General features: G+C 39.6%; 1 long non-coding RNA gene across 1 annotated transcript; it reads left to right on the top strand.

Moving 5' to 3' along the window:
* The first annotated feature begins 1755 nt into the window (after window positions 1-1755).
* On the top strand, window positions 1756-11809 carry LOC113948838. The gene is made up of 5 exons (XR_003528250.1): window positions 1756-1927; window positions 3240-3358; window positions 3574-3644; window positions 5055-5193; window positions 11796-11809. It is a non-coding gene; the product is annotated as an uncharacterized LOC113948838 (long non-coding RNA).
* The last annotated feature ends 977 nt before the right edge of the window (window positions 11810-12786 follow it).

Consider the following 12786-nt stretch of genomic DNA (forward strand, 5'->3'; position numbering starts at 1 on the left):
CTCCCCTGCAGCCCCAGCACCAGAGCAGCTGTCCAGTGGTGAGCACAGGTGGAGTTCAGAGACACAGAAAACCAGCAGGATCACCCACCTGTTCCAAAGTGGCTCCCCTGTGTTCCTGCAGCAGAATATATCCATTTTACCTTGAGCCTTTCACGGGCATATAGAGAGAGGCAGGATTTATCCTGCTTATAAATATGTTAGGAGTGATTGTGTTCATTAGTACAACCTAAGTAGATTGGAAAAACTAATTAATAGCAATTTACTATGAGCGTCTCTAACAGACTTACTTCAAAGTATTTATCCTGAAGTGGAAGTTATTTGATTTGGTTCATGTTTTATTGTAAGCATATGCAGACTGTCTTCCAGGGGAAAATGTATTTTTGAGTACTCCAGACAAGTGAAACTGGTGAGCCCGCAGTCCAGAGAAAGCATCTGTAACCGCAGCCAAAAGAGGAACGAGGTTTCCGACATTCTTTCAAGACATGTGTTTGAAGCATGGGTTCCCATCACTTTCAGAGTCACTTGCAGGCCTTTTTCTTTATATAGATTTAGACAAGTCGATGTGGGCCTAGATTCAGCGTGATGAATGCCTTTGTGGTTTCTCCCCTCGTCCATTTTCCCCTGTGCTATTTTATTGCTTATTTTGAACAGGAGCATGTTCTCAAGAAACTTGAAATGGGACAAAGCATAGTTTCTGACAGTGTTTATCACTCATTTTTCATATTTCTAAGAAATGGATCTAGACTTACACTTTATTTACTGGGGCACATCTCCTTCAAAAACAAGATATAGTTTTGCTGAATACTTTTCATATACTCTAATAAATAGGAACTTCACATGAATGTTGATTTGAGCTCCAGGCCGTGGTTAAAACATTTAAATAGTATAGCAAACTTATCAACAAACCTTTCCTTCCCCACCCTTCCCCCTTCCCTTTTTACAGATTTTTATCTGACTAGCACATGACTTGGGGATTTTTACAAGCAGGTTTAGGAACTTGTCAATTATTTGAATACTTGAACCTGAAAATAAAACAACACCCCCCCAACTTAAAAGTCCAGTATTTTGTGTAGTGTGTACAAAATGGGTAAAATTTTGACTTGCTGATGTACCTACAGGATTCTGTTCTCTGACCTAATTATCACTACTTAACTAGGAGTTTGATTCCTATTTTTAATACTCCAAGACACCACATATACTGGTGTAACTCACTGAGGTACCAAATCAGTGGGCCTATAAGACACTCTTCGTTTCTAAACTCCTGTAGTCTTTTGTCAAAAGAAGAATATTCATGTTTTTATTTCATCTTGGCATTTCAAGTCTGTCTCCTTTCCTCCTCTGCTTCCAAGATGTTAGTGACATACTCTGGCAGTGATATCACTGTTGCTCAAACATCAGTGAAGAAGCTCTCTGAGCAAGTGAGACAGTTGTGAGCCTGAGCAGCTGCACTGAACTGTGTGTTCCAGAGATGTGAGGTAGCAGGAAGGACTGTACAGCACTGTGAGAGTGCTTTTATACAGCCAGGCCTCCAACTCCGACCAAGTGCTGATGGCTCATCAGAGTGCTCTTTGGGAAAACAATTCATGGGCTATAAGAAGTGTGTATGGAGAAACAGCTTGGTAAATTAACATCCAGGAAAGAACTTCTGGTCACTCGGTAATTATGTCTGGTGACCCAGTTAGGACTTTTACAAAAACAGTTGCCATCCCTTTGGCTGTGACTTCCCTGGTCATTTTGCTGTTCTAAGTCCCTAATTTAACAAAACACTGATCTCTTTCTCTCTCTCTCAGAGTCTTTGACTGTGGAAACACTGCCCATGAGATCTGGAAGACTTCTGGATCATTATTGCCACCGACTTCCTCTCTCTGTGAGCAAAGAGTTATCAGAGGTCAGCTGCAGAGTGGAAAGAGTGGCAGTAAATTGAGAGGTAAGCCCAGATTTTATATTGATGTGTCTTTATGCCAGAGTGGATGAAGAGCATCCACCCCTCCTGACAGAATATGGCAGATATATGTGACTCATCATAAACTCCTTGATACCTGTTATTTCAGTGGACCTGTGGATTTTGTGTCAGCAGCCCTGACAAGTTTACTAATGGTCTGCTGCATGATTCTTGAATTCCTTTCTCTCTACAGGCAAAATGAGTTGCAGAAAGGAAGAAAATCACATACAAAATGCAAAAAAAACCAAACAAAAAACAAACAAAAGACTTGCTGGTTGATTAAACTGTTGGTCTTAGCAGACCTTGAAAATTACTAGGGTTGTTGTTGTGATATGTTTTAAATGTTAAACCCGTGTAAAGCTTTTAAAAATCATACCAATTAATTTATGTTGCTCAATATTACTGTAATATTGAAAATGCTGGGAGGAACAGTTAAATCCGAAAACATTGACTTAGGTTCACAGATATTCAAATCCAGAGTAGCATTATGACATCAAATATTTTAGTCTCTTGCACAGACATAAATATTACTTCAGCAAGAAGCTCTGTCCTCTGCTGTTGAACAAGAGCATGCCTCGGTTTAACTCTCAGTTCAGTAAAACATTTCTATTCTGAATGATACTTGAGCTTAAGTTCAGACATGTCTGCAAGTCCATTGTATTTGATGTCTGAGGTTAATGAGGTTAACAACAGGCTGAAGTGTTGTCCTGAACCAGTTCGATTTGACAATATGTAACAAAGTACATGTGCACACCAACACTTCTATTTTTACATTTCCTCAGGATATAGGAAATGAAATTATTTAATAAGTATTCATCAGGAAATCTGCTTCATTATGACTAAGTGTTTACAGTTAAGCCTAAACTTAGTTCTGCACTAAGTGTTGATTGAAATTTTCACTGAAGTAGGAGCACAGTCCATGACTATATGCATCTAGCAAGACAGATTTATTAATTGAGGTGGTCAAGTCACACTGTTGCCTGACAAAGGATATCAGAAAGCTTTTAGACTTAAAAATGAACAACTCCATAAAGCTGGAGTTTGTCATGGAAACATCATCACACCAACTAATTGGTGTTATTCGTTCACCCCATTAGAGTAATTATTTGTAATTGTTATTATTGTAGCATATGTCCAGCACTTAAGCAGTGCCTATTACTGGGAAGAGCTGGATCATTCATCAGAGAAACGGAGAAATTGAGTTGAAAATGTCAAATCAGGCAGGCAGATGGAATTATCTCATGCGGCATTTGCTCTTAAACAGATTTTTATTTTTTTCTCTTGCTTTCTCATACAGGCAAACAGGGAAGCAAATGACCACTATCTCCCAGTTTCACAAGAAAGAAGTCAGAAATACCATAACCACTGAAAGGCATCTTGAATAAAGAAACACTTCGGTGGACCCTGTGTTCAGGAGTGAGTTCAGTTTCTTTGACACTGAAAGGTACCTTTGACCCAGCAAGGCTCCCGTGAGCTCTGAGCTCTGGACCTGTGTCACTGAGAGAGGTAGAAACAGCCAATGAGTCACCATTGAGCAGAGAGTAAATCCACAGATAACCACTGTATGTACCCTTCTAGTAGAAAAAAATAAGGGTACATACAGAAAATCTATCAAAATTCTGTTTTTTCAGAACCCCAAGTCCTGCTGAATTGGTTTGGATTAAGAGGGAGGAAAAGGAGAGGACTCTTGGTAAAATATCAGGTAATTTTTTTCTCTCCTTTTGTTAACATGGTCATAATTAATGAGGAAACTGATTCTAAAACTGTTCTTAAAAATAGATCATATCAACTGTACATTTCCATTGATGATTTCCCTTGCATTGATAATGTGATTCATACTAATGTGATTTAAGAGTCAGAATTTAAAAGTATTCAAAACCTGCAGTTGTTTTATCCCAGTTTCTGAGATTCTGAGGTCCATTGAAACTTTACTCGCAATTACCCATATTATGAAAAAAATGGTCCTTTATTTTTACATTAATTTGCTTGCAGTTGGCTTTATAATATCCTTTAAAAAAATTTGATGTTACACCCATCTGCATGTGCTTAAGCTCAGTCTGCTAAAATGTACTGCTTGAGCTCATGACGAAAGCTACAATTGTTTGCCTGCACAATACAAAAGGAAATAAAATGAAGGGTTCAGAATGGACTGTTGCAAATCAAGACTTCAAAATCTCAGTTAAACTGCTTTTTGTTCAGTATCTTTTATTACAAGAAGAGACACTTATCACGGATATTTGGGATATTTGGCAGCAAAACCGTAAAACTGAATGTTTGGATGATGATGAAGCAGCATTATTGTCTTCCAGGGCCACTAAAGTGGAAGTTTCCATTTACATCAATTTTTTAAAATGGGAGGGTTTGGGTCTTTTTCTGACAGAGATCTCGAACAGATAAGTTAAACCTATTAGCCTGAATGTGACAGTTAATATGCTGATGTAAGAACGTACTTAAAACCAAGAGCTCTTGGCTAGGCATTTTAACTCATTAAAGGAGAAATAAATGTCAAAGTGAAGAAGGTAAAATTGTAATACAAAATCTATTAATATAATAAAGCATACTGAAGATATTGCCTCTCTGTTATTTGTTACTAAATGGGTTGATATACATTCCTGAAATTAATAAAAATGTTATCTATAAGAAAATATTCTGTTCCCTTTCTTACACTGAAGGAATTTTATATAAAATAGATAGAAATTGCTCCTTTATTGTTCCAATCCTAAAATCAGTGTCCAATGAATAGCAATTCATGTAGTCCTATGACCTGACATCGTATGTCCAAGCAACTTGTGGGAAATGAAGGAAAGAGGTTTTTAAAGGTGAGATGAGAGAGGTTAGAGTCTGGAAAAAGCTAATTAAAGTATTTTTTAAAAATTTTGTTCCTTAAGATCTTTCATTAAAAAACAAGCTCAATGTAAAATAAAGTACACTAAGAGGGTTCTGATGTCACTGCAGTAGCAGTAATCCGAGTGTGGACTGAGTACTGCTTTAATGATTTGGATATTTTGATATGGTTTGGCAAACGAAAACATTCTTACTATTAGTCATTTTTAGCTTCTGGATTTGCATATTTGTATCATATCTGTTATATTAATTATATCTATTTTCACAGGTATAGACAGACATACCCCTAGTCTTGTGGCACCCATGAATAGATCCAGTGAGCCTGTGCAGCTGTGTTTTGATCAGCAGAGAAGTTTCCTGGCATCCGAGAACTGAAATCACCTTTTGGGTATGACAAGTGCATCTAAGTATGTAACAAGTGAAAATCAAGGGTTTCTGTAAGGAAGGAGTAAGAACACCTACCACAAAAAATTAAAAGTAAAATAACCTTTAATAATCACAACAATGCAAACCCCGTTCTATGTGTTGCTCTCAGCTGGCATTTAGCCATCCATCATTTGCTGGCTCATAAAGCTGATTTGTGCTCTCCCCTCCCCGTTTCCAGGAGCTGTTGGCCTCTTTTCACCACTCCTTTCCCATAGGCACATACAACTGGGTCCCAAACACTCTTTTGTCTTTTCCTCAGGAACTCTGCTTTTTAACACATGGGGGAGAGGGGGAGTTTTGTGAGCAGCTTTCTTTCTTCTTCATTGTGCAATGCCACTTATAAACTCTGTCGATAGACACTTGGAAGGTATCTAAAATGTTAGACAAAGAAACAGGTACAATTCAGAGGAGAATTGACCTTGATTGAATAGGGTCAAAATGCTTCAACCACATCTTTCATTTGAGACCTCCTCATTCACGGACTCAGACTTCTTTCATTGTAGCTTAGGGTTGACAAATATATGTGAGATCTGTGTTAGTCCCGACGATTAAGAAGTGTTAAGGAAACTACCCAGTCTGACCATTCATGAGACTCTGGCAGCCACGCTCCCGAGGCCAGACACTTGTACTCCTGGGATGAAGCCCCTTCACCGCGGCGGCTCCCGTGACTCCACGGGTCCCGCTTGGCTCCCCACGCACCCCACTCACACAGTCGGACCAGGTTTCCTTACCGGTTCGACTCCAGGTTTCCCATTGCAGTTTCAGATGTCTAGTTCCATAAAACCATTTATTCACGGCGCAGTAACACAGAAACAGTCCGAGCCGGTGCCTCCGAGGAGGACCCTCAACCAAGGGATTCCTGGGCTTTTATACCTTCTATACCCTCATACTCTCCCCGTGCGCAAGTCTCGCTCTTCCTCCCGAGTCTTCGGCTCCTGCCCCACCTCCCCGTGTCCATCCACCTCACTGGCATCACCCGTCTTCATCTCCTTTGTTATCCAAAAGGTCGGCAATTCCCGGCTCCTGCTGTGTCTCTCAGTGTCCATTCACCTGGCTGGCGTCACCCATCTCTGTCCCTTTGTTATCCCCAAGGCTGGCAGTTCACGGCCTCTTGTCTCGGGCTCCCACCCAGAGCTCGATCTGCATTTCACTCTGCATCTCAATCTGCAGTTTGCAAGCGCAGCTACCTTGAGAGGTATTGCTCAACAGTAGTTCAGCTAGATTTGGTGAATTCTGGGACTAACCAAACACTTTGTGGAGAGCACACGACAACTCACCCCAAAGAGTTGTAGCACTCAAATTGTTGAGAGCACTAAAATTTATTTTAGTGAAATCCTGTTTGGGTATTCCCCAGGTATTAGCACCCAGCAGATGAGCTAAAGCCCCAATTTCCTAATTCCCAGGTGTAATTGTATATGTTAATTAAGCTCCTGAGGAAACGTTAAAACTACTGAGCTCCAAATGATGTGGCTAAGAATTGGAATTTTCATCTGGCGTTTAGGAATTTAAGGCTGTTTTTAGAAACATTTAAAGGCTGTAAGACATCAAAGGGTTTTGAACAAAATATTTGTGGTCATTTCCAGACATGATCAGTACAGACACTTCTTGAGCTTCCTGGTGCTATCTGTTATCCCAGGCCCTTTTTGTTGAGTCGGCTAAGAATAGAGATTTACCAAAATATTTGATGAAGTTTTATATAGACTGTGTTCCAAGAATTTGTTTGCTATGTTATGCATCTCTTTAACCAAATGTTGTTTGTTGTTATGGAAACTCCTACTAATGAGAGCTCTTTGACCCATGAAATCATTAACCAACCAACAAAGTTTGGAGCTTTCAAGTAATTCTCAGTATTTCTGTTTTGATCCTTTAAAACAGCATCTTTCTCACTGTCCAAAATCACAGATGGCACAGGCCTGACTCTCCTTCTCATCACTAAGGATGTTTCATATCACACCAGCAGTAAAAAGGGACCTGCAAAACGTAATTAGAGGTCCTTTAATATCCTTTTACACTATTGGAGTAGCAGAGAGGAATCTTAAACCTGTATCCTTATCCCTTTTGGTTTTTTACTGGAAAGTGCTTCAACTAGGACTGATATGGATTGGGAACTGGGAATTCCTCCTCTCCTGTTCCTGAACTGCTGAAGAACAGCTACACCAATACACTCACACAAGCATGTTTCTTCGCATTTATCTTAGGTTAGCACTTTCCTTTATTTAACTGTCTCTGATCTGACTATATCTGATCATTCCTTCATCTCATTTTCACTTAACCTTTTGCCCTCCACACAGACTAAGCATCCTATCGGGTATCGCCCAAGGGACCTTCTTTCCCCTCCACTCCCCCTTCCTCCACTCTTTCTCCAATTTAGGTGTTTTATGCCATTCCTGGTAATTTACCTGATTGCATGGAAGGAGTTGTAGATCTTTTTATAATTGCTGTTTTACTTAAAACATTGATTCTTTAGCTCCTGCCTGTTTTCATGTCATCACACCTCACTGGAGGTTTCCCTGGCTTAATGAGCAATTCTGAAACCAGAGAAAGTACCAGATGATGGAGGGCATTGTACATTCTTATATTTGAAAGCCATTCCATAGCATCCACAAGAGGATTCTTGGCACCTGCCTAGTTAAACTGAATGTCCAATGTTATCTCTCCAGGCAAGTAAGATTCTGGCAATCACTGTAGTCCTATTTCAGTCGTTCTCAGTCTTTTTGACACCAACACATTAATTCTCCCAAGCTCCTTTGGCAGCTGTAAGGAGTTCTCTCTTTTTTTTTTTTTTTAATATGATTGATAATATTGAGTATTTCTTTTAACCTTTTACTGCCATTGCTGGGCTAGGTGATAGTTCCTATGCTCGGATGTTAATCTCCACTACACAGTAGCACATCTTCTGATCACCTACTCATCATGGAGCTCATTTGCAAAATGCTGCTGCTTAATTTACAAAGTGTAAGAAGCTCCACCTGGAATTAGCCCTACAAGGTGTCATTCTCCCAATACTCCCACTGTCAAAGGTCACATAAAGCAAATTGCTTTATGCAGAAACTCCTTCTAGTTTAACACAAGGAATGGCAACCCTTGGACAAAATGTGACTATATAATTTCATATGATGTACTGGAAATACATCTTAGAAAGGGTGCGAATAATGCAGCTTCTCTGGTTCAATGCAGGATATGACCCAACTGAAATGTACTGGTAAAAAACGTCATCATTTTCCTCACTTCCAAATTCTCAGGAAAAAAAAAAAACAAAAGGTTGTCTGAGGAGACACAAATACATAAAAACAAAAAGACCTCCCAGGCTGACTTGAAATATGTTCAAATTACACATCTACTCCCTGCTCCCTAGAACCCAGTAAATATTTCTTTGGCCCTACAAAGTGTTTTAGTCTGAACCCAGGAAACCTCAGACTGACCTTGAAAATAAGATTCCTCAATTTTCAAAGTAAATGTCTTGGCCACATTACTGGAGGAGTTGCACTTCTCTGATTGAACATATAAAACTTGTCTCTTTTGGCAAATGGGGTAGATTATACTGTGGGGAACTGATTGTTTTCCCAATTAGCTGACCATAGGCACTTTCAGACTCTCTTTCTCAACTTTTACACCTCAGTACAATGCTGGTGGCAAGGTTAAAATATATTGGGCCATAAGGGGCAGGGTTAAGCCCATGAAAAGCAATAGAGTGGAGATAACACTGACCTACCTTGCTAAGCATCCAGAGCATATCTCCAGAGATTTTGTTCTGTCTTCTCCTCCGGTTGTACTGGATGGCTTAACAGCTTTTGATGCTGTAGCATCCTTCTAGCTTACCTTGAATCCAGTTTGAGATTTTAGATTGTCTGGATTTGATTAGCTTTATCAGTTTATTTTCTTCTGATGTTTTTCTCCTCTGCCAGCTGCATTAACTCTTCTTTCACCCAAGACTCACTCCATGGTGGATGTAATGAAGATACTCTTTTGCAACAGTCTTTGACATCATCTCCTAACAACATCTGACTTATATTCAGGTATAAATTTCCCAAGTCTGGTTATCAGTTCTCTGTGGAAGGGTAGAAATGGAAGTTCCACAAGGAGTGGAGGATAAGAAAGGTCTCAAATTCCTCTTCTGATGACTGGTCAATGTCTGTCAACTGACACTGAAAATCACTGTGATCATAGCCTTCCTTTTAATATCAGAGCTGCTTTCAGGACCTCAGACATAACTGCCTTCTGTCCAACAGTCTTGTTTAAGACAGACCAAAATAATGAAGATAGACACTTTGATCGGGATCTACCATATTAATTGAATTAAATCTGGCTTTAATTCTAACAAAAAATCAAATGCAGTATTGAGTGCTAAATAAAATAAGGTGATACTTTTTCAAAATGAGCCTTTCCATTTTTGCTTCAGCTTGAGTTCCTCACTTGAGGCCAACCATAAGTGTTGGAATGCTGTCAGCTAGTGTTTCGTGGAGCTTCTGGTCCAGGGCACCAGTGCAGACATCCAGCTGCCCAAGCTGTGGCCCTTGCACCCTCTCCATGTCCTGCTGGCTCCTGTGTGTGCTCAAGGTTTCATTAGGTTGCAAGTTGTAGCCACGTGGTGCAGATTTAAGAGCTCCACGGGGCTCAGGTAATATCCATACATCTGAGAAGGACAATACTGCTCTCCAAACAGAATGAACCTTTGAACTTTGTTAGGGTTTTGATATGACATTAAGCCTCAGATTTATAAAACCAAACCAGAACAAAAACGTACTTGCTTTCATTCTGTGTTCTGATTTTGCACTAAATTGTCAGCAAAGCAGACCTTTTACCTATAAACAGATGGCACACAATTCTGTGGGATTTTCCCACATTTGATGAACACACATCAAGTCCATTTACATGAGCATGGAAAATATTAAAATGACTACCAGGTCTGCATAGTGTAAGACACCTGGAGCACATTGCTGCCAGTAAGCTTCTGAGGTGGGGATATTCTGGCACACAGTCGCAGTTCTGGGGACTGGGCCATTTTTGACTCAGGTTATTGCATCTTTTGACACCTAAAGACATGTTGACCTCTGACCCAGAAACATCTGCAACGTCAAACTATAAAATCGGGAATGGAAATGTAGCCTTTTTTCCCCCCTTACTGTTATTTTTATTTTCTATTGAAAAGGGTTTTAAAAGGCCTATGAAATGTAAAATTGCTTTTTTGCCATAGTTGCAAAACTCATTTCAATTTTTATCTGAGATGCACTTGTAGCAAATTTCCAGAGTTGAAAAGCTAATACAAAAACCCCACTCTGAGGACCAGAGTCCAAAGCCCTGAGCACCGCCCAGCCTTCATCTCTGGGGGCTTGAGGAAAACAGTGACCAGCCTTGTCCACACTCCCTCCATTCACCCTAGTTTATGTTGCCTGCAAAGTTCTTGTATATTCTGATTTTCCTTCCTAAAGTAGCTCTGGCTGATTTTAACTCACCAAGCCCTAACTTTTGCTTCTTCTGTGCAGGCAAAAGTGATAAGTATCTAGGCCATCACTGCTGCCCCTCTGACATGGCCCATCATGGGAATACCAGTCCTGCTGGTGTCTGCACCAGTAAATGTAGTTTCTTATACTAATGCCAACTGAAGTCTTCCTTTCACCTTTCTTGTTGCTCCGGTAATTTATGTGCACAGATTTTATTTTACTTAATTTTGCCTAGTAACTTCCACCTGAAAAAACTGAGCTGGGACATTTCTGTGTGTCAGTGTTCCCTCCTGTAGAACGAATTTGTGTGGTTTGTAGTAAAATGTGACTATCTTTGCATGAATGGCACTATAGAAATCCCCAGAATTATTGCAGTCAATTTTTTGTTTCATTTAACATGAGGGGTAATATATAGGGCATAGTAATATACTGTGTTCACAGATGGGTTATTGCTGTGGTTGAATTGGCCAAAATTAACACATTTCCAATATAAAAAAAAAAACAAACAAAAAAAACAAGCCACCAAAAAAACCTCCAACCAAACAAGAAACTTTGGAAAAGTTTCTCTTTTCTGAGTACAGGCATTTTATGTTAGAGCCTTAGAGCTGATTCTGTCTCTCCCAAGTTATAAACACTTATGGATGTACCATAAAGATGTCCACCTAATGCAGAGAAAAGCAGATTAATTGATCACAGTAATATATTCTTATCCACTGAATAAGAGCATTCCACACATTGTTTCTTGTTTTGTTTCTGGCTTGTAAATCTTCATTGTAGAATACAAATGAAAATGACCCAAATATGTATTATTTATGAATAGGACTCTCAGATATTATGCTTTAGATTGATTGTGTTAGACAGGATATAACAGAGGCACAATAAGTCAATGAAAAATAAAAAGCGGCAAAAATGTTTCATGCTAAAACTGTAGTTCTAGTGACACCTCTTATATAAAGGACATTTCCAGCACATTGACATTTATATTTATCATGGCTGTGCATGTGATTTACAGTTGTCTAAGGTACTGAATATCAGGAATATCCATGCACATACACACCCCTTTGAATGATGGCAAGTCATAGACTGCTGCATTGCCCCTTATACAACAAGCTTTTCCTCCCCTTTTTATTTTTCTTCTCTAGCTGCAGGGATGCAGAGGAAGCAGTAGATCAATAGGGTGTCTTGACTGAAGTTGCCTGCAGCACTTCCATTTCTCAGACTGGACACTGATGCTAACTATCAATAGCAATAAGAGGCTGTCTCAGACAGAATTAAGGCTCCTTCTTCTGCATGGCTGTCTGGTGCTTACTGATAAACATCTTGTGCACAGGATTGCAACAAATAAACCATTTCAAGTGTGCAAACTAGCCACTGTCATTCTTCCTATTGATACTTGCTGTGGGCTGACGGCACTGATAGTTATTTTCATACAGCTGATAACATGTTAGATAAGGGTACAGATGGATAATAGTACAAAGGCATACTGCTATAAAGTGTAGAAACATCATTGATGAAATTCTCTCTGCTCCTGTAGAAACCCTGAGACAACAAAAGACGAAAATATTGACTTATGTTCAAACTACTTAAGAGAAGCTACAGCTAAATTTAACTATTTATTAACCTCTGATTTTTAGGTAATGTTAAGGATATCCTGCCAAGCTATTTTATTCAGATGTTATTCATTTTTACCTCTACTGCATTTGCAAGTTTATTCTGGAAATAAAAGTCAGCAGGGGCTGGATGCAGCTATGATATAGATGGGGAGGTGATGGGCAGCATCATGGTCACTTGTCATTTGGCCTGAGCTATACACCACACTAGCAGTTGCTAATTTTGGAATAACTGAGGCACTTTAGCCTCCCTCCCTGCAAACGATCAATTTGTCGACTGATCTATAGCTCTGTAGTGCATTCGTGGTTTTCAGCCTGAATAAGGATGAAGAATCAGGTTCTCACCCACCCACCCATTAAAATACCCTGGCCCAGATCTTCTTGGTGGTAAGTCCTGTTATAACTCTGCTTAAGTCAGATATCCAGTGGAGTGATGCCAATTTGCATCAAATTAAGTGCTCACATGCTAATTGAGGTTTATTTTTCTTTTAATTTTGCTTTAACTGATGAGGGCAGGGGAAGT

The sequence above is a fragment of the Corapipo altera genome, unplaced genomic scaffold, assembly GCF_003945725.1.
Source record: "Corapipo altera isolate COAL_440 unplaced genomic scaffold, ASM394572v1 62, whole genome shotgun sequence".
In the NCBI taxonomy this organism is placed as follows: Eukaryota; Metazoa; Chordata; class Aves; order Passeriformes; family Pipridae; genus Corapipo; species Corapipo altera.